The sequence below is a fragment of the Anolis carolinensis genome, chromosome 3 (assembly GCF_035594765.1).
Source record: "Anolis carolinensis isolate JA03-04 chromosome 3, rAnoCar3.1.pri, whole genome shotgun sequence".
Taxonomy (NCBI): domain Eukaryota; kingdom Metazoa; phylum Chordata; class Lepidosauria; order Squamata; family Dactyloidae; genus Anolis; species Anolis carolinensis.
In genome coordinates, this window is record NC_085843.1 from 85727847 (window position 1) to 85751226 (window position 23380).

General features: G+C 50.8%; 1 protein-coding gene across 8 annotated transcripts in view; it reads left to right on the top strand.

Moving 5' to 3' along the window:
• bcor (BCL6 corepressor) overlaps positions 1-23380 on the top strand; it is a 101438-nt gene that overhangs the window by 24738 nt on the left and 53320 nt on the right. The window contains exon 1 of one of the 8 annotated variants that reach the window (XM_008107387.3): positions 16845-17132. The exons of the other annotated variants lie outside the window; for them this stretch is intronic. The gene's annotated coding sequence lies outside the window, so the exon portion shown is untranslated. Of the gene's footprint in view, positions 1-16844; positions 17133-23380 lie in introns of those variants that run through there. 8 annotated transcript variants of the gene reach the window in all.

Sequence of the window (23380 nt, forward strand, 5' to 3'; positions counted from 1 at the left end):
ACATGGTGGTTGTTGGCATTTCTGTGTTCTCAAATAATATGCCATGAAAGCCATCGAGGACAGCTTCAGTGTTGGTGACGTTTCTTGCCAAACTTAAGGCACGTCTACACCGACCATTTAATGCAGTTTCAAACCAGTATTGAAGAAAGTGGCTTCGTTGTAGAAATGGTTACATAGGGAATTCTGGAACCAGTTTGAGGCCCGGGTGGTGATGACAGAGAACACTGATACAAAGTATGGTCTTTCTTTCATGCGGTTTTGTGGAAATGTGTTGTCTGGCCACTGCAGTTTGAAGCTAGCTTCGAGCTGCGTGAATTCGTGAGTGCAGGTGGGGCCTTGGCTGGAGCGGGAGGCTGGCGGGGCCGTGTCTTTCTCGCCCCTCGTGGCTCCTGAAAGGCGCTTGAGAGAAGGAGCTCCGATCTTGACTGGATCGTGCGTTCAGTCTGGAAGAGGCGAGAGGAGAGCTGCTCTTTCATACCCAAATCGCTGTTGTGAAATGCTCTGCGGGGGCGGAGGGGGAGGGGGGGGGAAGAGAAAGCGTCCCCTGCCCGTATAAACGGAGGCAGGCATCGACTTGTGAGATCAGGTTTCCTGCTCAGCTCCCGAAGGAGAAGTCGGCGTTTGATTGAAGCTGCACTCGGTTCTGGGCTCCCTGGAGGACAGCCGCCCTGAAACACGAGCGCGATCGGGCTCCTTCATCCCCTCCCCTCCCTTTCCCTCCCTCCCCCCTCTTCCTCTAAAAGCCTTTGTGCTTTTCAGGAGGCAGCAATCGCGGCGTCTCCCTTGCAAGAATGCGCGGCTTCGCGTTATTGGGTTAGCAATGGTCCCCCTTCCTCCTCCCCCCAGCAAGCAGGCAGACGAGCCAGTGTTTCTCCCCCCCCCCCCCAAATCCCTTTGCAATGGCTTATCGGGAAATTTGGCTCGGAAGTTGCAGACGCCGAGCGGCGCGGGAGCAACCTCTCCCCCTTTGGCGGCTCTCGCTTCCTCAAAGACCCCAAAGGCAGCTGTTTGCTCGGCAGGACGTGGCCGGAAACCTACCGGCTGGGGCCGTTTAGGGGGAGTTGTGGGTTGGCAGGAATCTTGTGTCACAGCCAGCCAGCCAGCATGGTGTCGTCGCAGGGGGTTGAGCCTTAGGTTATAACTCCCGAGACCCGAGTTTTGAATCCCCCTCGGACACGGGAGAAGCCCCTTGGGCGAGTCACCCTCTCCGCCGCAGAAGACAATGGCAAACCTCTTCGGAATCAAGCTTGCCAAGAAAACCTCTCAGTCAGAAATGACTTGAAGTCACACAACAAAGAATGCTGTCGCTTCCATAGGAAGAAAACCCACACCAATTTCACAGCCTAACCATAAAAAAAAAAGATTCTTGGTGTTTTGGTTTTTAGACCTGTTCATGAGGCTGTTTGGGGCACTGATTCAGAAAATTGCATTGGATAGAGAGGCCGCATCTAGTTTCTAAGATAATGGCTATCATGGTTTCCTATGGGTAGGCAGACTGGTAGATGTCGAAGGCTTTCATGACCGGAATCATTGGGTGACTGTGAGTTTTCTGGGCTGTATGGCCATGTTCCAGAAGCATTCTCTCCTGACGTTTCGCCCACATCTATGGCAGGCATCCTCAGAGGTTGGGAGGTCTGTTGGAAATTAGGCAAGAGAGGTGTATATATTTGTGGAAGGTCCAGGGTGGGAGAAAGAACACTTGCCTGTTGGAGGGAGGTGTGAATGTTGCAATTAATCACCTTGGTTAGCATTGAAAAGCCTTTCAGCTTCAAGGCCTGGCTGATTCCTGCTGGGGGAATACTTTGTTGGGAGGTGTTAGCTGGCCCTGATTGAATGTAATTATTGGATTCCCGGAGACCAAGGTTCAAATCTCTTCTCAGTCACTGGTGTCCTTGGGCAAATTACACACCCCCAGGCTTCAGATGAAAGCAATGGCAAATCCCTACTCATAGATCTTGCCAAGGATAAGGCTGCCAAAGGCTGGAGTGGATTTGAAGGAAGGTAACCACAAGAGCTGCCTTGTGTCAAATAAACCATCCCTTTCTTTGAAATGTTTCCAAGGGATTGACTTTAATAGTCTATTCCCTCCCCTCCCCCCCAAATATTTCAGCAAAATAGTGACGAGGAAGGCAGAAGAAAAGAAACATAATGCTGTGGAGGGAGGTTACTTGTTAGAAGCCCCCAGATATAGCTCACCCAAAAACAATTAAAAGATCCCAGTGCAAAACTGGAGTCGGGTATGTGTGCTGAGTCCATGGCAGCAGTCTGCTTCAAAGCCCTTAAATTGCAAAGTCCAGCTGTTTGGTTCAAAAGAGCAAATCATCAGCTCAGCTGTTCCTATTCCTTTGGCAGGTTTGATGTTATCTGCCCCTGAAGTCAATTTGGATGTATGGTGACCCCAGTAATGGGAGAGACCCCCAATTTGCCCTCTTCCCAACAATCCTGTTCAGGTCTTGTCCTTTGTTGGCTCTATCCATCTGGAATGGCGATATGACCAAAGTAGGACAGCCTCATGTTAGTCTTCTAGGGGGAGTTCAGAACTGATTTGCTTTAGGGCCTATCTGTTTGTCTTTTTGGAAACTACTCCAACTCTGATCTTCATTTCAAGCTCAGTTTCCACACTCATACTTAGAAATCAGAATTCATAATGGCATGGACAATACTGACATTGATACCCAGTGTTACATCTTTACACTTCAGGATCTTTGTCTCTCTTTATATCTGCCCTTTCAAGCCCCAGTCTTTTTCTGACTTCTTGGCTGCAGCCTGCATTTTGATTGATGAGTGAGTCAAGGTATAGCTAATGTTTGACTATTTCAAAGTCTTCCTTGTCTGTTTTAAAGTTATGTAAATCACCTGTGGTCATTATTTTTGTTTCCTTAATGGCCAGCTGCAAAACAGCCTTTACACTTCCTCCAGTAACTGTTCCAAGGCCTTGCTATTTTCTGCTGGCAGTGTGGTGCCTCTGCATATCTGAAATGGTTGATGTTCCCTCCTCGAATTTTCACGCCTCCTTCTTCCGAGCCTAATCCCGCTTTATGTGGGCTGGAATCTTGTTGGCTGCAAGAGTAGACCCAGGGAATGAATTGTTGAATGGTGACTCAATAGGTAGGTAAATCCCATTGATGAAAAGGGTCTTCTCTAGTCCAGAGCAACCCTCGGATTGGAGCGATTGCCTTGTTCTTCACCGAACAAGATTTCTAAAAGGAGAAGGAAAGTAGGCCGTTTCCATGGTAGGAGGGCTACATTGTTCCAGACCGGTTTATTCCCGGCATCCTAAACACTTGGGGCTTGATGCAGCCCACCCACACTTGGGGCTTGAGGCATCCTAGAACCAGGAGGGGATCTGGTTTTCCCTCCTGGGCAAACCTCCTGAGGAGAAATCTGGCCTCTTGGATTCAGATCAAAGCGCGTTTGCTTGCGCACAAAGGGATTTATTTCCGAGGAAATTTGGATGGGATGCACGGAGGCTACTGCAGACCCTGTGGGTAGCGAGAAGCTGATTACGCCACTGTCTCGTTTAATCTGGATTAACGACTCTTGTCACTGTTCCAGAATAAAACCCAGCAGGTCAAGGAGGAACATAACGGAAGGGAAAACTCCCAAGCCTCAATGCAAAGGTAATGCTCCTTTCTGAACCCAGGATGGAAAAAGTATTTGAATATTCCACATAGATTGGCAACCAGCTGGGCTCCCAAGTTGTTGGGTGGCAGGGCAGTCTTTCTTTCCTCACCCCAACACTTCGCCTCCTTTCTTAGGGTCACTCAAGGCAAGGTGATGGTCCAGGGTGATTGGACACTGTTGCAGGCCTTTCACTGTAACTTATAGAGGCATGTTATGCAGACAGGCGGAGTGTGTGGAAGCCCGGGGTTACTGTGAGTTTTGCGGGCTGTATGGCCATGTTCCAGAAGCATTCTTTCCTGACGTTTAACCCACATCTATGGCAGGCATCTTCTGAGGTTGTGAGGTACAGTATTGGAAACTAGGAAGGTCCAGGTTGGGAGAAAGAACTCTTGTCTGTCTGAGGCAGGTGTGAATGTTTCAATTGGCCACCTTGATTAGCATTGAAAAGCCTTGAAGCTTCAAAGCCTAGCTGCTTCCTGCCTGGGGGAATCCCTTGTTGGGAGGTATTAGCTGACCCTGATTGTTTCTTGTCTGGAATTCCCATTTCCAGAGTGTTGTTCTTTATTTATTGTCCTGATATTAAAGTTTTTAAATACTGGTGGCCAGATTTTGTTTATTTTCCTGGTTTCCTCCTTTTATGTTGACATTTTCCACATGCTTGTGCATTTCAATGGCTTCTCTGTGTAGTCTGATATGGTGGTTGTTAGAGTGGTCCATCATTTCTGTGTTCTCAAATAATATGCTGTGTCCAGGTTGGTTCATCAAGTGCTCTGCTATGGTTGAGTTAGTCTGCAGTGCCTTTCATATTCTTTGATTCGTGTTTGGACAATGCTGCGTGTGGTGGTCCCTATATAGACTTGTCCTCCACAGTTGCATGGTATAGGGTAGAGTCCCGCAGAGGTGAGAGGATCCCTCTTATCCTTTGCTGAAGGTAGCATTTGTTGGATTTTCTTAGTGGGTCTGTAGATAGTTTCTAGGTTGTCTTTCTTCATCGGCTTTCCTATGCGGTCTCTTGATGTATGGGAAGAACACTTTTCCTCTGGGTGGATCTTTGTCTTTACTCTCATGGATTGTTCTTGACGTCAGGAGAAGATCCCATGGAACATGTCCATACAGCCCAGAAAACTTACAGCAACTCCACAAAGTCAGAGGCCCCTAAGGCCACATCTGACATCCTGGATTGAAGACAGCTGTGTGTGTGTTTGGGTGGGGGGAGGGGGCATAGCTACACTGGACACTTAGGTAAATTTGAAACCACCAATGAAGAATGTGGTTTGTAAACCCTGAATCAATTCGGAGGCCTGGATGGCGATCCCACCTATACTGACCATTGAATACAGTTTCAAACCGGTATTGAAGAAAGTGGTTCCTCTGTGTAGATTAGTAGTTCTCAACCTGGGGTCCTCAGATGTTTTTGGCCTACAATTCCCAGAAATCCTAGCCAGTTTACCAGCTGTTAGGATTTCTGGGAGCTGAAGGCAAAAAACACCTGGGGATCCCAAGTTGAGAACCACTGATGATGACATAGGAAATTCTGGAACCAGTTGGAGGCCCGGTGGGGGCGGGGTGATTACGCAGAAATCTGATGTCAATTGACGAAGGGCTTTCTTTCAGGCGCTTTTGTGGAAATTTGAACCTACACTGCATTCAGTGTATAGTCGGAGCCATGGTGAAGCAGGCCTCGGGCGTTTTGGAGAGGAAATGAAAGCGGCGGCAACGCAAAAGTCAAGCCAGGGACCGTGGGCGGGGGCCTTATGTTCAAAAGGCCCCCTCCTTGGCGAGGGGAGTCCGGGGAGGGGGCAGGGCAGGGCCGGCTGATACAAATGGCTCCTCGGGGGAGGCGGCGTCCGGGGAGAGGGAGCGCCTTGTTCCGAGTCAACCAGCTGCAGGAGCGATGCTCCAGCGACGAAGGCAGACACAATGCTGCTGTTGTTGGTTTGATCTCTAACTGGGGATTGTTAGTCTGGATTTAACGATTGGGGGTGGGGGCAGGAGGGGAAAGAAGCGCCCGCGGGGAGTGGAGGGGTTGGGAAAGGGGGAGCGTTGGTTGAAGGCTGTTTACGGCGAGTGCAAATAATGTGACAGCTGTTGGAGCGCGAGCAGCCCGCGCCTCTCCGGCTTTTACACAAAGCTCTCACTATGGCGCGCGGGGGAGGGAGGGACTCTGTGTGTGTGTGTGTGGAAAGGGAGGGGGTTAGCAGGGGATGGCGGCTTCGCTCCGGCTCTTGCAAAGAAAGCTGCTGCGAGCCTTCCGACAAAGGCCCCGCGTCCTCTCCTCCGCAGCGCTTGGGGCCTTCCCAGAGGGGACTTCAAAGACTTCCTGCCATTGGGGAAAACTGAACGGGCTTAGGCCTGGCACCTTTAACAGGGCAGGGGAAGGACCCTTTCCCTCTCCCACAGCGTGTAAAACCAAAGGTCTAGAGCAGGCATGGGCAAACTTCGGCCCTCCAGGATATTTTGGACTTCAACTCCCACCATTCCTAACAGCAGGGAAGTTTGCTCATGTCTGCTCCAGAGCCCTGTGAGGAGCAGTGGAGAGGGGACTGGGTTATGTTTAGTTTGGAGGAAAAAAAGCTGCAAGGGCAAGCTTAAACATTTGAAAGGTTGTCCCATCGAGGAGAGGGCAAGTTGGCTTGGTCCTGCTCTAGAGACTAGGGCAAGGAGTAATGGGTTCAAATTACAGGAAATAATCCAGGTCACATTTAACTGTAAAAAGAGAGGTGAAATGCCTAGAAAATAGAGGCCAGAAGACCATCAATCTTAGCAAATGCTGGAAAAATGAGAGCATCAGGTATAATGGGGACAACGAAGAGATAAATGGGACAGAGGCAGTAATTAAGAACTCTTTCCCTAGTACAAATACATCCTCCAAAAGGCAACCAGCTCACCAAAGATCTTGGCAGCAGAAGGAAGGAAGACAGCCTAGGGTGCATCTAAACTGTAGAACTGATGTAGTTTGACACCACTTTAAATGTCATGACTCACTGCAATGGAATCATAGCAGTGATTCCAAAGCATTGGTACCTCGCCATACTATGAATACAAGGATTCCCTACTGGAATAGATGTGGCAAATTGTATTTCTACAGTGTAAATGTCTCCATTGCTAGGGAGTTCCTCAACCTAGGAGCAGCCACTGAGAAGTCCCTGCCTTGCATCTCTACCAAATGTGCCTCCAAGGGTGCTTGAGCCAAGAGAAGGGACTTCTTGGAGGATCTTGACCTGTTTGAAGTGCCAGAAAATGCTGAAGTGTGTTGTTAGCAACTTTATACTTGAAAGCCCTTCACTCGCCTTCCAAATGCACTCTGCATTCGCTGACTCTCCACTCTGGTCAGGATTCAGGGACAAAACAGTTAAAGCCAAATTGTGGTTCCAGGACTCAGAAGTGGTTTCTGAAGTTGATGCCATTGGTTTCTTCACAGGAAGAGGTCTGTTTGATATTAAGCACTGAGGCAGCTTGTTTTTCCTACCCCTCCCCACCAAACTCAGAATATATATCTTTCTGGAATGAAAGCTGGTAGACCTGAGTCACTGTCCCCTATTAGCTGGAGATACCAGGGCACAGAGAGATGTGTTAATTATGTATAGGAGCACCCAGATTCCCAATTCTAATCAAGTTTTCCTCAAGGAGTGTGCATTTGCTTTCAAGTAGCCTCTAGACTTAAATTTCCTGAGTGTTTCCCTGGGCAAGGTATACTCAGAAGTATGCTCTTCAAGATGCACTCTGTTGTGCCGCAGCTATAAAGCAGTTTAGAGAAGGTGTAGACATTCTGAATGTTACAGATTAGCTCTCTACAGAATGGCTCCTCTGAGGCTGAGGAGAAAAAGATTCTTCAGGCCAAATTGTAGCATCTGCACATTTTCCAGTTGGAGAGAGAGAACCAGGGCATTCCTCCAAATGATTCATGGTAGATTTAGAGCAATGGTGGCAATCATGTAGGCCTTCAGAGGACACTGGACTGCAAGACTCAAAAATCTTCATCATTGGCTATCCTGGACAGGGCTGCTGGGGTTTACAGATCCAACTACACCAAGATGACAGTCTGAACCTCGCCCCCTCCTTCAGGTTTTCCAGCCAAGCAGAGCCTTTAATATTTCTGATGTAATATTTGAAGTCCCTATCTCTTCCTGCACAGAAATGCAAGAACTGTCCCCACATCTGTCTCTGGTGCATCTTGCGGTGTGCAGTTTCCTGCTTTGGACATTCCTCCGGAAATGTGACTCATCCAATCCCTTGCCCTGTTTTTCTGTCATGTCTTAACTTATTCTTGAGCAGCTTCTCCTTGGGTGTTGTGACCTATCATACTCAACTTAGTTTCCAGTGTAAAAACTGAACTAGAAGTCTGGAAAATTGAAAAGGGATTGTGTCGTCGATGTTGTGAGTTTTCCAGGCTGTATGGCCATGTTCCAGAAGCATTATTTCCTGACGCTTTGCAAGCAGGCATCCTCAGAGTTTCTGAAGTCTGTTGGAAACTAAGCAAGTGAGTTTTATATACCTGTGGAAATCCAGGGTGGGAGAAAGAACTCTTGTCTAACAACCCCCATGTCAGACTACACAGAGAAGCCATTGAAATCCACAAGCATGTGGACAATTTCAACAGAAATGAGGGTATCATAAAAATGAACAAAATCTGGCTACCAGAATTTAAAAAAATCTATTATGAGAACAGCAAATAAAGAGCAACGGGCAGAAAACAGGAGAATTCCAGACATGAAACAGTGCAAGCTAACACTTCCCAACAAAGGATTTCCCCAGGCAGGAATCAGCCAAGCTTTGAAGCTGCAAGGCTTTTCAATGCTAATCCAGATGATTAAGTGCAAAATTCACACTTGTCTCCAATAGGCAAGAGTTCATTCTCCCACCCTGGACCTTCCACAGATATATAAACCTCCCTTGCTTAGTTTCCAACAGACCTCACAACCTCTGAAGATGCCTGCCATAGATGTGGGTTAAACGTCAGGATAGAATGCTTCTGGAACATGTCCATACAGCCCGGAAAACTCACAGCAACCCAGTTTGTCAACAGATCTGGGGGAATTTGTTCTATTGACCTCAGTGAAGTGCTCTCATGGACTTTGGTTTAATAACCTCCGTTGAACTCTATGGGCCTCATTTCAGTGCTTGGTGCACAGGTTGAAGCTGCATCTATGGGATGGAAATTATGGTGGCAAGAATAAGAAATCGTAGTCATGATATCTTCGGCGTCGCAACCGTGCGTTTTGGCTTGCGGAGTCGGCCTCGTTAAAATTCCAGCAAGATATTTCTCCCGGCGCGTGAATGTAATTTCTTCTTGGGCGAGGCGGATTTGTTTAAGGGCAACTGGCATATGTACATCGACATGTTATTCCTTGTCACTCTCGGGAGGCGGATCTGTCACTCTCCGGTCCCTCCTGGTGGTGGAAGGCGCCCCCTCCCCTGCCCCTCCCCCCTCCCCCCTCCCCCCTGCAGTCATTCACGAAGCGCCAGGGCCATAAATCGGGCTTTAACGTGACGCCTGCCATTTTTTTTCTGGAGGAACGTGGCTTGCGAAACTCCCTTTTGCCTCGGAGCAGAGGCGGAAAGATAAACAGGGCAGGCTCGCCAAAAACCCTGGGCAAATCTTTCCCTGCTTCCGCAAATCTCTCCAAGTCACTGGGCTGTTGTGTTATTATCATTTTTGCGTGTGATGCCTCCAAGGAGGTGGCTTGGCAAAGGAGGGAGAGGGGGAGGGGAAGGGAAGGCACCGTCCTTGGGTGCTTTCTTTCTTTCTTCTTTCTCTAGAAGGGGGGGGGGGAGAGCTCATGCAAATGAGAAGGGGAAATCATTTTCTTTCCGCGATATGCAATGTATTAGTCACTTGTTATCGTGCTTGGAGGCAGACCTCATTTGCGCGTCTGCCAACTCGCTCACATCTGCTCCGAGCTGTTCCGGGCATTTTAACCTTGGCGGTGTCGTGTCGGAGTCCCACGGATCAAGAGCCAGTAATTAAGGCTCCCAGCAGCAGCAGCAGCAGCAGCAGCAGCAGCAGCAGCACAAACCCATCGCCGCCCATCTGCAGCGCAGCGGCTTCCCTGCTCACAGCCCCCTCCGCTCCCCCCAAAGCTGGGCTTCAAGATGGCAAGGCTGTCTGTCTCTCTGTCTGTCTGTCTGCTGCTCCTGCATCCCGAGGGTTTGGCAACGCTCCCCACGAGTCACGAAACGTCGTGGGCGGCGAGGCAGGCCCGAGGGGACGGCGCCTCTGGCTCACTGCCATGCTTCTTCCATCTCCACCCGTGGCCGGGATTCCCCTTCCCCTTCCGTGCCTCTCGCTCGCAGTTAAAAGCGGCAAGACGAGGCCTCTGAGTCAGGTTTGGCCTCCTAAACGCTTAACCGCACCGCGCGGCCCAGCGGAGCGAGGGAAGCGTGGTTTCAGAGGCTCGCACGCTTTTGTGGCTCGCGTGGGGCCTCGCAAATGAACGAGGCTTGTTGTTTTCAGTAGGCAAGGGGTTGGAAAGTCCACGGCGGTTTGGAAATTGAGTTGCTGTGAGGTTTTCGGGTTGTAAGGCCATGTTTCAGAAGCATTCTCTCCTGACGTTTCACCTACATCTATGGCAGGCATCCTCAGAGGTTGTGAGGTTGTTGGAAACCAGGCAAGTGGGGTTCATATATTTGTGGAATGTCCAGGGTGGGAGAAAGAACTCTTGTCTGATTGAGGCAAGTGGGAATGTTGCAACTGATCACCTTGATTAGCATTGAATGACCTTTCAGCTTCGAGGCCTGGCTGCTTCCTGCCTGTGGTAATCCTTTGTTGGGAGGTGTTAGCTGGCCCTCATGTCTGGAATTCCTCAGAGGTTGTGAGGTCTGTTGGAAACTAGGTCTGAGGAACCCTGCTATAGATGTGGGCAAAACGTCAGGAGAGAATGCTTCTGGAACATGGCCATACAGCTGGGAAAATGCATAGTAACCCATTGATTCAGGATCTGAAAGCCTTTGACACACTACAACAGTGTCCATTGCATGAAACACCCATCCTATAACCATATAGGGCTAAGTCCTGTAGAGGCCAGTGGGGTTTATTCCAGAGAGGAGAGCATTGCTGGTGGGTTTGGGGGGCTGTAATGCTGGGCTCGGGTTTAAATGGGGCCGTGAAAACCCACTGGGTGACCTTGGGTGAGTCACGCTCTCTCAGCCCCGGAGGAAGGCAAGGGCAAACTCGCACAGAGCAAACCCCGGCGATAGGGTTTCCCATAAGTCAGAAATGACTTGGACGGCACCCAACAACGCCACCGATGTGCCAAACGCCTGCGGATGGAAACAGCTAAAGGAGTGGGAAGCGCTGGAAATGTGAGCTCCGCGGAACGTGGAGGAAAGGAAAAGGGGTTTCTTTGTGTTTACTTTTATGAAAAAGACCTCCCGCGTTTGCGAGGTCTGTGTGTGTGTGTGTTTATAGTTCACCTCAAACGCCACGTTCCCAGATGGAGAGGGTTAAGATACGGATTCAAGCCTATCGCTCTGTTTCCAAAAGGCAACGTTGAAATGCCTTCTTTTTCCAGCAAAAGCTGGCATGGAAAGAAGCACACGGTGGTTTTGGAGGCGAAAGTGGCAGGGTTGAGGTCCGTCTCGAGCACGGAAGAGATAACGGGGAAAGTAACGAGAAAGTAACGAAAAGGTAACGGGTTTCCTACCCGTCCCTCCCTCCCTCCCAGTGGAGTTCCGGGAAACGTGGAGGAAAGGAAAATTATTATAAAAGAGAGGTCGGCAAACTGGGGGTTGGTGCTCATTTCCATTTCTAAGCAGAAGAGCCAGCGTTGTCCTTAGACGCCTCCAAGGTCATGTGGCCAGCATGACTACATGGAGCACCATTAGCTTCCCGCGGGAACCGTACCTATTGATCTACTCACATTTGCATGTTTTCAAACTGCTAGGTTTGCAGAAGCTGGGGCTAATAGCAGGAGCTCACCCCGCTTAGGAAGTTCAGCAGCTCAGCGGTTTAACCCGCTGTGCCAACGAGGGCTCCTTTCCTTATAGTTCACCTCAAACTCCAAGTTCCCAGATGGAGAGGGTAAAAATACGTTAAAATGTCGCTTTGTTTCCGAAAGGCAATGTTAAATGCCTTGTTTTTTTCAGCAAAAGCTGGCACGGAAAGAAGCACACGATGGCTTTGGAGGTGAAGGTGACAGGGTTGATATTGGGGAAGGTAACGGGAAGGTAACGAGAAAGTAACGGGGTTTCCTGCCGCCTCTCTCTCCCTCCCTCCCAGTGGAAGCCTCAGGGCAGGAGGACGACCCGCTGACGCTTAATCCCCGGCTCCGCTGCGCCGGATTGCGCCTTTAAGCCGCTTTTCTCGTCGCGTCCTTCCTTTGCTCCTCCCGAGTAAATCCCCGCGAGCGGCGTCTCTTTGCGGGGCTTCAAACGCCATCCACCCAGACCCAGCGCTTTCCAAGAAGAGCCCCCAACGCTTCCCTCCCTCCCTTTCTCCATTTGCGAGTGCTTAACTCCCGGACCAATCTGGTGGCGGGCTGGCTGGCTGGCGGGGGAAGAAAGGAAGGAAGGAAGGAAGGAAGGAAGGAAAGCAAGGAGGAGGAGGAAAGAAGGCAAGGGGGGAGGCGGAGGGGCCGACGTTTGCCGTCAACGACGCAGGCAGAAGCCAGGCAGACGGTCCTGCGGGGGGAGCGAGAGGATTTAAGGCTAGTTAAGCTCGGCGGAGCGCTCCCAACCCAGCTGAACGGAGCTCGCTTCCATTTGCTGAATAATGAGAAGCTGCTGCTGCTGCTTTTTCCCCTTTCCCTTCCCCCCCTCCTCCTCTTCCCTCTCCTGCTCCCGAGGGACTCCTCCTCGCGGAGGTGGCTGCGTGCGTGGGCTGTTTTGTGAGTGCGAGGAAGGCAAGGGAGCGGGAGGCCCATCCATCAGCCCCGCCGATGCCGTTGCGCCGTAAATGAGGAAACCACAGGCCCTGTCAGCCGCAATTAAGCCAAATCAACTCGCCCGTGATCAATATCCCCTCGTTTTCCCCGGTGGATCCTTGGCGAGGCAGAGGACCGAGGGCGGGTGGGGACAGGGCGGCGGGCGAGGGGCACGGACACGCGCTTGGAGAAGCACCTCAAGGCTTAGGAACACACACACACAAACATATACATAGACAGACACACTCCCCGGCTGCGTGTGCGTGCCTCGGCTTTCGGTGCTGCTTGCTTATCCCAGCCGAAGGCGTTGGATTCACCCGCTTCATTCAGCTCTCCCTTTGGGGCCTATTTATATACATCTAGACCTACGTGTCGCATCTCTGTACAACTTCGGTGCAGCGCACATCTCCTGCGTGGGTTCTTCCTTTTCTCTCAGTCGAGCCTCCCTGGTTACAAAGCCAGTCGTGTCATACACAAGGAATCTCGCGAGGTACTACGCGGCGGCCTAAATGCTGGAACACCCGTCGCTTTAATGAGGGCGGGGGAGGGGCCAGGGGAGGCCAGGATCCGTCACTCAAGACCTGGGTGCATCTGCACTGTGTGGCATGAATGCAGATCGACAACCCTTGAGCAGCTCAATTAGTCCCTATGGGGAGAAAGGCGGAATAGAAATAAAGTTAATAATGTGTTGTGGAAGGTTTAGATGGCCGGAATCAGTGGGTTGCTGTGAGTTTTCCGGGCTGTATGGCAGGGTTCCAAATGCATTCTCTCCTGAGGTTTCGCCCACATCTCTGGCAGGCATCCTCAGAGATTGAGTTTTTGTTGGAAACTAGGCAAGTGGGGTTTATATATCTGTGGAATGTTCAGGGTGGGAGAAAGAACTCTTGCCTTTTGGAGGCACGTGTGAATGGTGCAACTGGCCACCCTGATTAGCACTGAATAGCCTTGCAGCTTCAAAGCCTGTCTGCTTCCTGCCTGTGGGAATTCTTTGTTGGGAGGTGATTAGCTAAGCACTTGATGAACTTCGCTGGAGGCAGGATGCTATTTGAGAACACAGAAATGCTGGACCACTCTCACAACCACCATGTCAGACTATACAGAGAAGCCACTGAAATCCATAAATGTGGACAATTTCAACAGAAAGGAGGAAACCATGAAAATGAACAAAATCTACCAGTATTTAAAAACCTTCAGGACAGTAAATAAAGAATAACACTCAGAAAACAGGGGAATTCCAGACATGAAACAATCAGGGCCAGTTAACACCTTCCAACAAATGATACCCCTAGGCAGGAAGCAGCCAGGCCTTGAAGCTGCAAGGCTTTTCAATGCTAATCAGGGTGATTAACTGCAACATTTACGCTTGCCTCAAACGGACATGAGTTCTTTCTCCCAACCTAGACCTCCCACAGATACAAGAACCCCACTTGCCTAGTTTACAACAAACCTCGCTGCCTCTTTAGGATGCCTGCCATAGATGTGGGCGAAACGTCAACAGAGAATGCTTCTGACATGGCCATACAGCTCGGAAAACTACATTACATGGCAGTGTAGATCCAGCCCATTGATGTACGATCCTCTGGGGGCTTCGGGGGCTCAATCTACACTGGCTATTGGAAGTCGGGGTCTCTGTGTGTGCAGATGATTAGATACATAAGAAGTCCTGGAACCAATTTGAGGCCCGGACGGTGACGACACAAACCGGGCTGCTTGCTTTCTTTTCTTTCGTGTGCTTTGGTGGGAGTTTGTTGTTGTCTGGCCGCGCAGTTTGAAGCTAGCTTTCATCAAGGGCATTAAACAGTCAGTGCAGATGGGGGCAGGCACGTAAGCAGGCAGGCGGCGAAGAGGCCCACAAGGAGCTGCGGGGCCTGAGGCCTCGGGCTGGTAGACCTGCCCTAGTGCCCTGCCTTCTCCTCCGACTCAGGAAAAGGAGCCGCGTCTTGATCGCTGGGAAGCCAGCGGGGCTGTGGCTGCAAGGCGAATCTCTCTGCTCTCGCCGCCGCCGCCTCTTCCTCCTCCTCCTTCCTTGTCGCCGCCTGCCTCTTGTTGTCTCTCAAAGCAGCCGAGCGCCGGCTGCGGAGGAGGAAATCTCGCTTGCCGAGCCGCGTTCGCCTAAAATGGCGCGCCTGGCCCCGGAGATCAAAGGCGGAAGGAGCGGGGAGGGAGGGCGCCTTTGATCCGGAGGAAAGGCAGCAGGGAGGGAGGCCGAAAACCGAGCCAAAGCAGCTCTTCCCTCCGATTGTTGCTGCTGCCTTGGAGGAGTGCACCCACCCCAAACGGGGAGCCCCCCCCCCCCACCACTCCGGAGTCGTTTTCCAGGACCTGCAGTCTGCATGAGGTTCCATTTAAATATTGTATCTGTTTTACAACAATTTATGGCTTTCCTAGCGTGCTCTTAGGCAAGGAATACGGAGTGGGTTGGGCCAGACCCTTCCTCTGAAATATATGCTACTTTACGCTTGATACCCTGGGTTTGTTTAGAAAGTCCGTGTAATTTGCTCCCCAGTAAAGCGTGGATCTACACGGCCATAGAATGCGTCTGAACTGCATTACACAGCGGTGTAAATGGGCCCTGTAATCCAGTCGGAACTGCATCTTATGGTTGCATTTCATTGGCAGTGTAGATCAAGCTGTAGTATTCGAAAGCACAATGAACCTGTGAGTTTTCCGTGATGTATGGCCATGTTCCAGAAGCATTTTCTCCTGACTTTCCGCCTGCATCTATGGCATGCATCCTCGGAGGTTGTGAAGTATGTTGGAAACTAGGCAAGTGGTGTTTATATATCTGTGGAATGTCTTGTCTGCTTTAGGCAATTGTGAAGGTGCAATTTATCAGCTTGATTAGCATTAAATAGCCTTGCAGCTTCAAGGTCTGGCTGCTTACTGCCTGGGGGAAACCTTTGTTGGGAGGTGTTAGCTGGCCCTGATTGATTCATGTCTGGAATTCCTCTGTTTTCAGGGTGTCCTGATTTTAGAGTTTTTAAATACTGGTAGCCAGATTTTGTTCATTTTCATTGTTTCCTCCATCAAGAAACATGAAAGGCACTGCAGACTAACTCAACCAGAGAAGTGAGCCATAGCAGAGCACTTGATGAACCAACCTGCACACAGCATATTATCTGTGAACACAGAGTTACTGAGCCACTCTAACAACCACTATGTGGGACTACATAGGGAATCCCTTGAAATCCACAAGGATGTGGACAATATCAACAGAAAGGAGGAAACCATGAAAATAAACAAAATTTGGCTACCAGTATTTTAAAAAACTCTAAAATCAGAACAGTAGACAAAGAACAACATTCGGAAAACAGGAGAATTCCAGACAGAAAACAATCAGGGCCAGCTAACACCCCCCAGGCAGGAAGCAGCCAGACCTTGAAGCTGCAAGGCTATTCAATGCTAATCAAGTTGATTAATTGCAACATTCACGCTTGCCTCAGTCAAGAGTTCTTTCTCCCACCCTGGACTTTCCAGAGATACACAAACCCCACTTGCATAGTTTCCAAGAGATCTCACCTCTTGAGGATGCCTGCCATAGATGTCAGCGAAACTTCAGGAGAGAATGCTTCTGGAACATGGCCATGCAGCCCGGAACACTCACAGGAACTCTATTTGTTTAGAAGCAAGTCCGTGAAATTTACTTCCAGGTAACGCGTGGATCGGCACTACCGTAGAATGCATCCGAACTACATTATATAGCGGTGTAGATGGGCCTTGTAATGCAGCCCGAGCTGCATTTTATGGGTGCAGTTGAGACTGCATTTAATTGGCAGTGCAGATCCCGCCGTAGTAGTCAAAAGCACTCTTTTGTTTTCACTTCGGGGTCATTTTATTGGGGGGGGGGGGGGGCGGGGTCGCGGAAGCCCGCCAGCCATTTCCACGTCCCCTTTTGAGCCCTCCGCGCAAGTTTGGCTTCTAAATGGCGAGCGAGAGTGAGTCGCAGTCCGGAGGAAAGAAACCCGGGGCGGGAGAGGCGCCGGGGAGGGAGGCATTCACAGTCAGCCAGCTTTGCGAAATGGGGGAAGAAGCGGGAGAGAGAGGAGAAACTAGGATTTGATCCGCGTGGGGGGGAAAAGCCCAAAGGTGAAAGGAAGCAGCGGGGAGACTCCCTCGATATCCAAGGAGGGGCAGGGAAGGGAGCCCTTTGGAGCTTCCTGTGAGGGATTTGCAAGGGCTGGCCGGGTGTTTGGGCGTCCCCCCCCCCCCCCCCCCTCCCGCACTCGCAAGGGCTGAGTGAGGAGAAATCCTCGCGGTCTTTGGGGAGAAAGCAGCTTCCCGTCTCCACTATTTTCGTCCCTTCCCTTTATATCTCGGGCTGCAGCTTGCGTTATAGTTTTTTTTTTCTTGCTGCTGCTGTTGTTGCTTCCTTTCTCGACTTGGGAAGGAAACTCCGGGCCTCTCGTTGCGCGTGACGGCGCCGCCGGAAGCCTCCCAGGGAAGGCAACGGACAATGTGTGCCGGTAAGGCGGAAAGCGGAAGGGAAAGAAGGAGCCCCTCGGCAACGCCGCCTTCCCTCCCTGCGTGGCTTGGCCAAGTTTCAGCGCCGCCGCGCTCCTATCTGCGTTTCAAATCAGCTGGAAAGCTCGCCGGGCTTTATAGTTCGAGTTTATGGTCACAGCGAAAGGCCACCCGCCTCGGCGAAAGGTCAGTGACTCGTGTCCCCGCTTCCCATTGGCCCCAAACCCACGCGGGAGAGACGGGGGCTTTCCATTCCCCGGACGCCTCGCAAACACAACACAGCCTTTCGCCCTCCCCCTTCTCCCACACGCCATGCTCGGATATCAGGGTTTATGAGGCACTTACTTGATTTGGGAAGACTTGCAACGAGGCCATGAAACACAACTGCCTGGGCTCAATGGTTAGGGGACCCTGGGATTTGTAGTTTACGCTTTTTGGCAGAGAAGGTTGAAGGCCTGGTCAAGTTACAACCTCCACGACTCCATAGCATTGAGCCGTGGCTGTTCAAGTGGCGTCAAACTGCACATCCCACAGTGTAGATGCGCCCTTGGCCTCTGTAAAGCAGGGGTCGTATCCCTCTCTCCCCCCCTCAGCCGTGGAAGCTCACCCAGTGACATTCTCTCAGCCTCAGAGGAAGGCAATGGGGCAAGTGTGGGCTTGGACGGGAAGGCGGGTTAGCAACACTGGGCCTCGCAGCAGTAATTATTCGGTTGTATCCCGCTTTTATCTCGCAACCAAGGCCCCATCCACATTGCTGTATAAAATCCACATTGAACTGCATTATATGGCAGTGTGGTCAGGGCCCTTCCACACAGGCATATAACCCAGAATATCAAGGCGGAAAATCCCACAACATCTGCTTTGAACTGGGTTACCTGTGTCTATACTCTGATAATGTGGGATTTTCTGCCTTGATATTCTGGGATACAGGGCTGTGTGGAAGCAAGCAGAAGCCCCTACCACATAGCTGAATAAAATCTCATATTATCTGCTTTGAACTGGAATATATGGCAGTGTGGACTCAGATAACCCAGTTCAAAGCAGATATTGTGGTATTTTCTGCCATTATATTCTGGGTTATAGGGCTGTGTGGAAGAGCCCCAAATCTACACTACCATATATCCCAGTTCAAAACAGATAATATGTTATTTTCTGCCTTGATATTCTGAGTTATAGGGCTGTGTGGAAGGGCCCCAAGTCCACATTGCTATATATCCCAATTATCCCAAGCAGATAATGTAGGATTTTATTCAGCTGTGTGGAAGGGGCCTCAGATAACCCAGTTCAAAGCCGACATTATGGATTATCTGCCTTGATATTCTGGGTGATATAATTGTGTGGAAGGGCCCCCGAGACGCCAAGTGAGTGGCGAGGCCGGGTGGCAGCAAAGGACAGAGTGTCCCAGTCGTGTTTGGCCTAGATTGCCTCCGCCTGTGTCCACCCTCCTAGGGTTTGTTGTGATGAAAGCGAGACTCGCGTTTCACCGATGCAGGCAATGGAGACACTTTTGCAAGAGTTTGGAGCAGGGAAGCGTCTCGCGCCTGGGAGGGAGGGAGGGAGGGAGGGAGGGGGGGGGGCAGACGGAGAGCCTGCCAGGCTCCTCACGACTCGTGAGTCACGAGTGGGCGGCCTGATCTCCGCGCACCTTCGTCAAAACGCGTTCGCAGAAAGAGAGAGAGGCCTCCCCACCTTTCCTGGCATGTTCTGGAACAGGGGAAGGTTGGCAGAGGTCGGGAGAGGAGAAAGGCAAAGCCTCCCTCCCTCCCTCTCTGCCCATCCTTCGGTGGTTTATTGGCGGCCTGCTCCGCTCCGCGCCACTTGCTCCCGTACTTTGTAGCTTGACACGGCGGCGCTGTGGTTGATGCAGTGGAAACTGGCGAGGCGCCCGAAAGGAGCCGGAGGTGGAAAGAGGAAAGGCGCCAAGAGGGAACTCACTCGTGTGCGCTCGCTTGCTCGCAGCCCGTTTTTCTCTCTCAATCTCTCTCTTTCTTGGCTGCTTGCGCTTCCTTCCCCCGCCTCCCCTTTTCCTTTCACCTTTTCTCTGCGCTCCGGAGCCTCATCCAAGGGCGTCTTTGCAATAGCGAGAGAAAGACGAGGCGCTGAGGCGGCGGATGGCTTCCCCTGACCTCCCCCTTCTCTCTCCCCCCCTCAGGAGGCTTCTCTGACTTCGCCCCATCCCTTCCTTTCTCAGGCCCCCGCGGGCACCACGCTGGTCTCGTTTGTAAGAAAGTGCGAGAAAAACTTTGTGCCAAAAGTCGGGGGAAGAGGGGCGGCTCCAATGGCCCTTTCGTGTCGCCCGGCTCAAGCGGGGCCCGGAACTGGGTGTTCAGCCAGACAGGCCGAGAGCCGGGGAGGCTTCCTTGCAGCCTGCCCTGAAACCCGAGAGGCCTGGCTGCGGAGGGAGGGAGGGAGGGAGGAGGGGAGGTGCTCGCAGCAGACGCGGCGGAGCAGGTTGCCGCTTGCAAGCGCCTTGCTTGTCTTTATTTTTGCACGCAGCCGCTTTCCTCCCTCCCTCTCGGCCTCCCTCCTCCGCTTTCCTCCCTCCTTTCGCAGCGAAACCCCGCCGTGCTGCTTTCTCTCTCTGCTCTCTTTCCTTCCTGAGAGAGGAGCCCGAGCTTGACGGCTTTGTCAGCCAGGCACCTCCGGGAAAGGAAATCCCGTGGCCTCTTTGCGATCCGAGCCCGGCTTTTGCAGCCCCTCTTCGCGCAGCCAGACCCAGGGGCTTGGAAAGCGGGGGAGGGGCAGAGAAGCTTCCATACTCCCCCTTTTCCCGCGTGTTTGTGTCGAGGGGGAGGCCCAAGCACAAGGACTCGGAGGCTCTCGCCTTTCCTTCGTCAGGAAGGCCCACATCGAAAATATATACTTTTCATGTAGGCCCAGTCGGTCTTCCATTGTTATTCCCCACTTCTTAACCCCCGCCCCCCTATTGTACAGGTTGAGCATCCCATACCCAGAACACTACAATCTGTCCACATAAGTAGCCGAGACAGTTTTACTTTCTGATTTTTTCCATGCGCCCAGACTTTGTGTTGTCTAGGCTTTCATGATCGGAATCACTGGGGGCCCTTCCACACAGCCATATAACCCAGAATATCAAGGCAGAAACCCCCACATCTGCCTTGAACTGGGTTTTCTGAATCCTCACTGCCATATATTCCAGTTCAAAGCAGATAATGTGGGATTTTATTCAGCTTTGTGGAAGGGTCCTGGGTTGCTATGAGTTTTCCGGCCTGTATGGCCATGTCCCAGAAGCATTCTCTCCTGACGTTTTGCCCAGAGATGTGAAATCTGTTGGAAACTAGACGAGTGAGGTTTATATATCTGGAAGATCCAGGGTGAGAGAAAGAACTATTGTCTGTTGGAGGCAAGTGTGAATGTTGCAATTAATCTTGATTAGCATTGGATAGCCTTTCAGCTCCAAGGCCTAGCTGCTTCCTGCCTGGGGGAATCCTTTATTGGGAGGTGTTAGCTGGCCCTGATGGTTTCATTTCTGGAATTCCCTTGTTTTATTTACTGCCACACCTGGTCAGTACTGTAGAATTAATGTTGTTTGGCATCACTTCACTGCTTTGGCTCAATGCTATGGAATTCTGGGAGTTGTTAGGTCTAGAGTGCTAGTATCTCGCCAAAACTGCAAATCCATAGCATTGCACCAAGGCAGGCAAACTGATGAAAAAACTACCTAAATTCAACAGTGTAAATCCAATCAGAGAGAGAGAAGGCAGTCCTCCCTTCTTGAAAACAAAACAAACACTTTAGAAGTTTGATACCACTTTAACTGCTATGGCTTATTGCGGGTGAGGGGGGAAAGGCAAGGGCCTGAGGCTGTGAGGAATGGTGGGCGATGAAGTCCAAAACACCTGGAGGGCCCAAGTTTGCCCATGCCTGGCTTAATGGCTATGGAACCCTTGGAGTTGGTTTGGTGAGGCACCCATACTCTGTTAGTGATGCCTAGAGACCTTGGTAAAACTGCAACTCCCATGATTTCCCTTGCCAATGAGCCAATGCAGTTCAAGCAGGCCTCAAAGTTTATGAGTGCTACAGTGTAGATCCGTTTGTTGTTATATGCCTCAAAGCCTGGAAAGGTTGGGGGGGGGGGGGGGCTCGCATCTGGAAAAGGGTTTTGCAGACAAAGGGCTGTAATCTTCGGAGCCCCGTGGCCAATGCCCTTGGGGATGGGCGCCGGGACACAAGGCCAGAGGCGAGGATCAGCCCTTTCGGAGGCCTTTCTGGGAAGCTGGGTGGGCGGGGTGACCGAGCCGGTTTTCGGGGCTTGTGCAACGAAGGCGCCGCCAGAGAGAGAGTGAGTGAGAGAGCGAGAGAGAGAGAGCCCGGCCTGGCGGGGCCAGACGCCAGCCAGGTTTCTCCTCCTCACTCAGGGTCGTGCTTGTTTTCTGCCTTTCTTTCTTTCCAGCGGGACGCATGCATACGTTATTTATAATCGCCGCCGCCCTGATGAACTTTTTGTGAACTGTTTAAAAAGTGGAGGCCTGTTGAACAAACAACGGCGCCACTGCCAGCAGTAATTTCATTGCAACCAGCAACAGACTTTTAACCCTTGAGGCGCCAGCATGCAGGTTGAGTGGTGGTGGTGGGGGGGGGGGGGGGGGAGAAGGGATCCACCAAAGGGGGCATCTACGTGGAGAATGGGTTGCCTTAAATGCCGCGGTTTTATACGATAGGGTTCTGGCATTTGTTGTTGTTTTTTTTACAAGGTTTTTCGCCTTCTGTACCTGAGTGTTGGTACCTTGCAGAACTGCAACTCCCAGGGCTCCATAGCGATGGGCCAGGGCTGTTAGTGGTATCAAACAGCATTCATTCTAGAACAGGCATGGGCAAACTTGGGCCCTCCAGGTGTTTTGAACTTCAACTCCCACCATTCCTAACAGCCGAAGGCCTCTCGATTAAGAAGGTGTGTATTAGATCTGTCTTTGAGGCATTGATCAGCCATGTTAAAAGGCCCAAGGGGTTGCTTTTCAATTCAAACTTGGGCAAGCGGTTCCAATCCCCATTGCTAGGTTCAGGCCTGTCCCCTTCATTTTTAAGTATTTCCCACTGGGCCTCTAAAAATCCGGCATTTTGATGGCATATGCTGCAGTCTGTTGGAATTGGGCCTGCTATCTAAACTAACCACCACCACCACTATATATTCAAGTTTCTTTACTCTGTGAATGTAAGGTCCACTTTACTACTCTTTTCCACCTAATTCCAAGGGGGTTTGCCAGATCCTCAACCAGTTCCTGGCCACTGTGATGGACTGGATGAGGGCCAACAAGCTGAAGCTTAATCCAGACATGGCTGAGGTCCTCCTGGTCAGATATGAGGCCGATTGGGGTGTAGGGTGGCAACCTGTGCTCGATAGGGTTACACATTCCCTGAGGACACAGGTCCGCAGTCTGGGAGTCCTCTTGGATTCAGCGCTGATGCTTAATGCTCAGGTGTCGGTGGTGGCTGGGAAGGCCTTTGCACAGTTAAAACATGTGCTCCAGCTGTGATCATACCCCGAGAAGCCTGACTTGGCCATGGTGGTCCTTAGTTATATCCAGAATGGACTACTGTAATGCACTTTACATGGGGCTGCCTTTGAAGGCAGTACAGAAACTGTAGTTAGTGCAAAGATTGGCAGCCAGTTTACTAACCAGGGTGAACTTTAGGGAGCACACAACACCCATTTTAAAGCAGCTCCACTGGCTTCCAACAAGTTTCCGGGCCCAATTCAAAGTGCAAAGCCCTCCATGCTTCGGGTTAAACCTATCTTCGAGACCGCATCTCCTTCTATGAACCAGCAAGGGCATTATGATCTGTTGGGGAGGCCCTTCTCTTGAATCCACCACCATCTCAAGTATGGTTGGTGGGGACGAGGTGGGGGGGGGGGCTTTTCAGTAGTGGCTCCCAGGCTCTGGAATTCCCTCCCTTAAAAAAAAAAGATTATCCCTCACCCTTCAAGCCTTTCAGGTGAATTTAAAAACACAGCTCTTTAGACAGGCCTTTGATCCTGTGTAATCTATGGTCAGCACTTTGCACTTTGATTTGTTACTGCAGATAGCCAGCATTATTTGCAGGTTCTACTGTGTTTTAGGAAATATTATACTTTTAATAATTATTACCATTTTATTGGGATTTTATGTGTGTTGTTGTTTTTATACTTATGTCACTGTGTATATACTTACCTATTGTTATTTATGGGCAGCCCTTGGAGTGGTTCCGTGAGATGGTGGTGGGGTATAAATAAATATGTATTAAGGTCCCTCCTAGATCTATACCAGATGGTGATTTATACAAGTTGAGTATCCCTTATCCAAAGTGGTTGCAATGTTAAGCATTTTGGATTTCCTAACATCTCTATTTGCATATGCGGACATAATAAAAATACCTTGGGAATAGGAACAAAGTCTAAACAGGAAATTCATTCCTGTTTCATAAACACCTGAGGT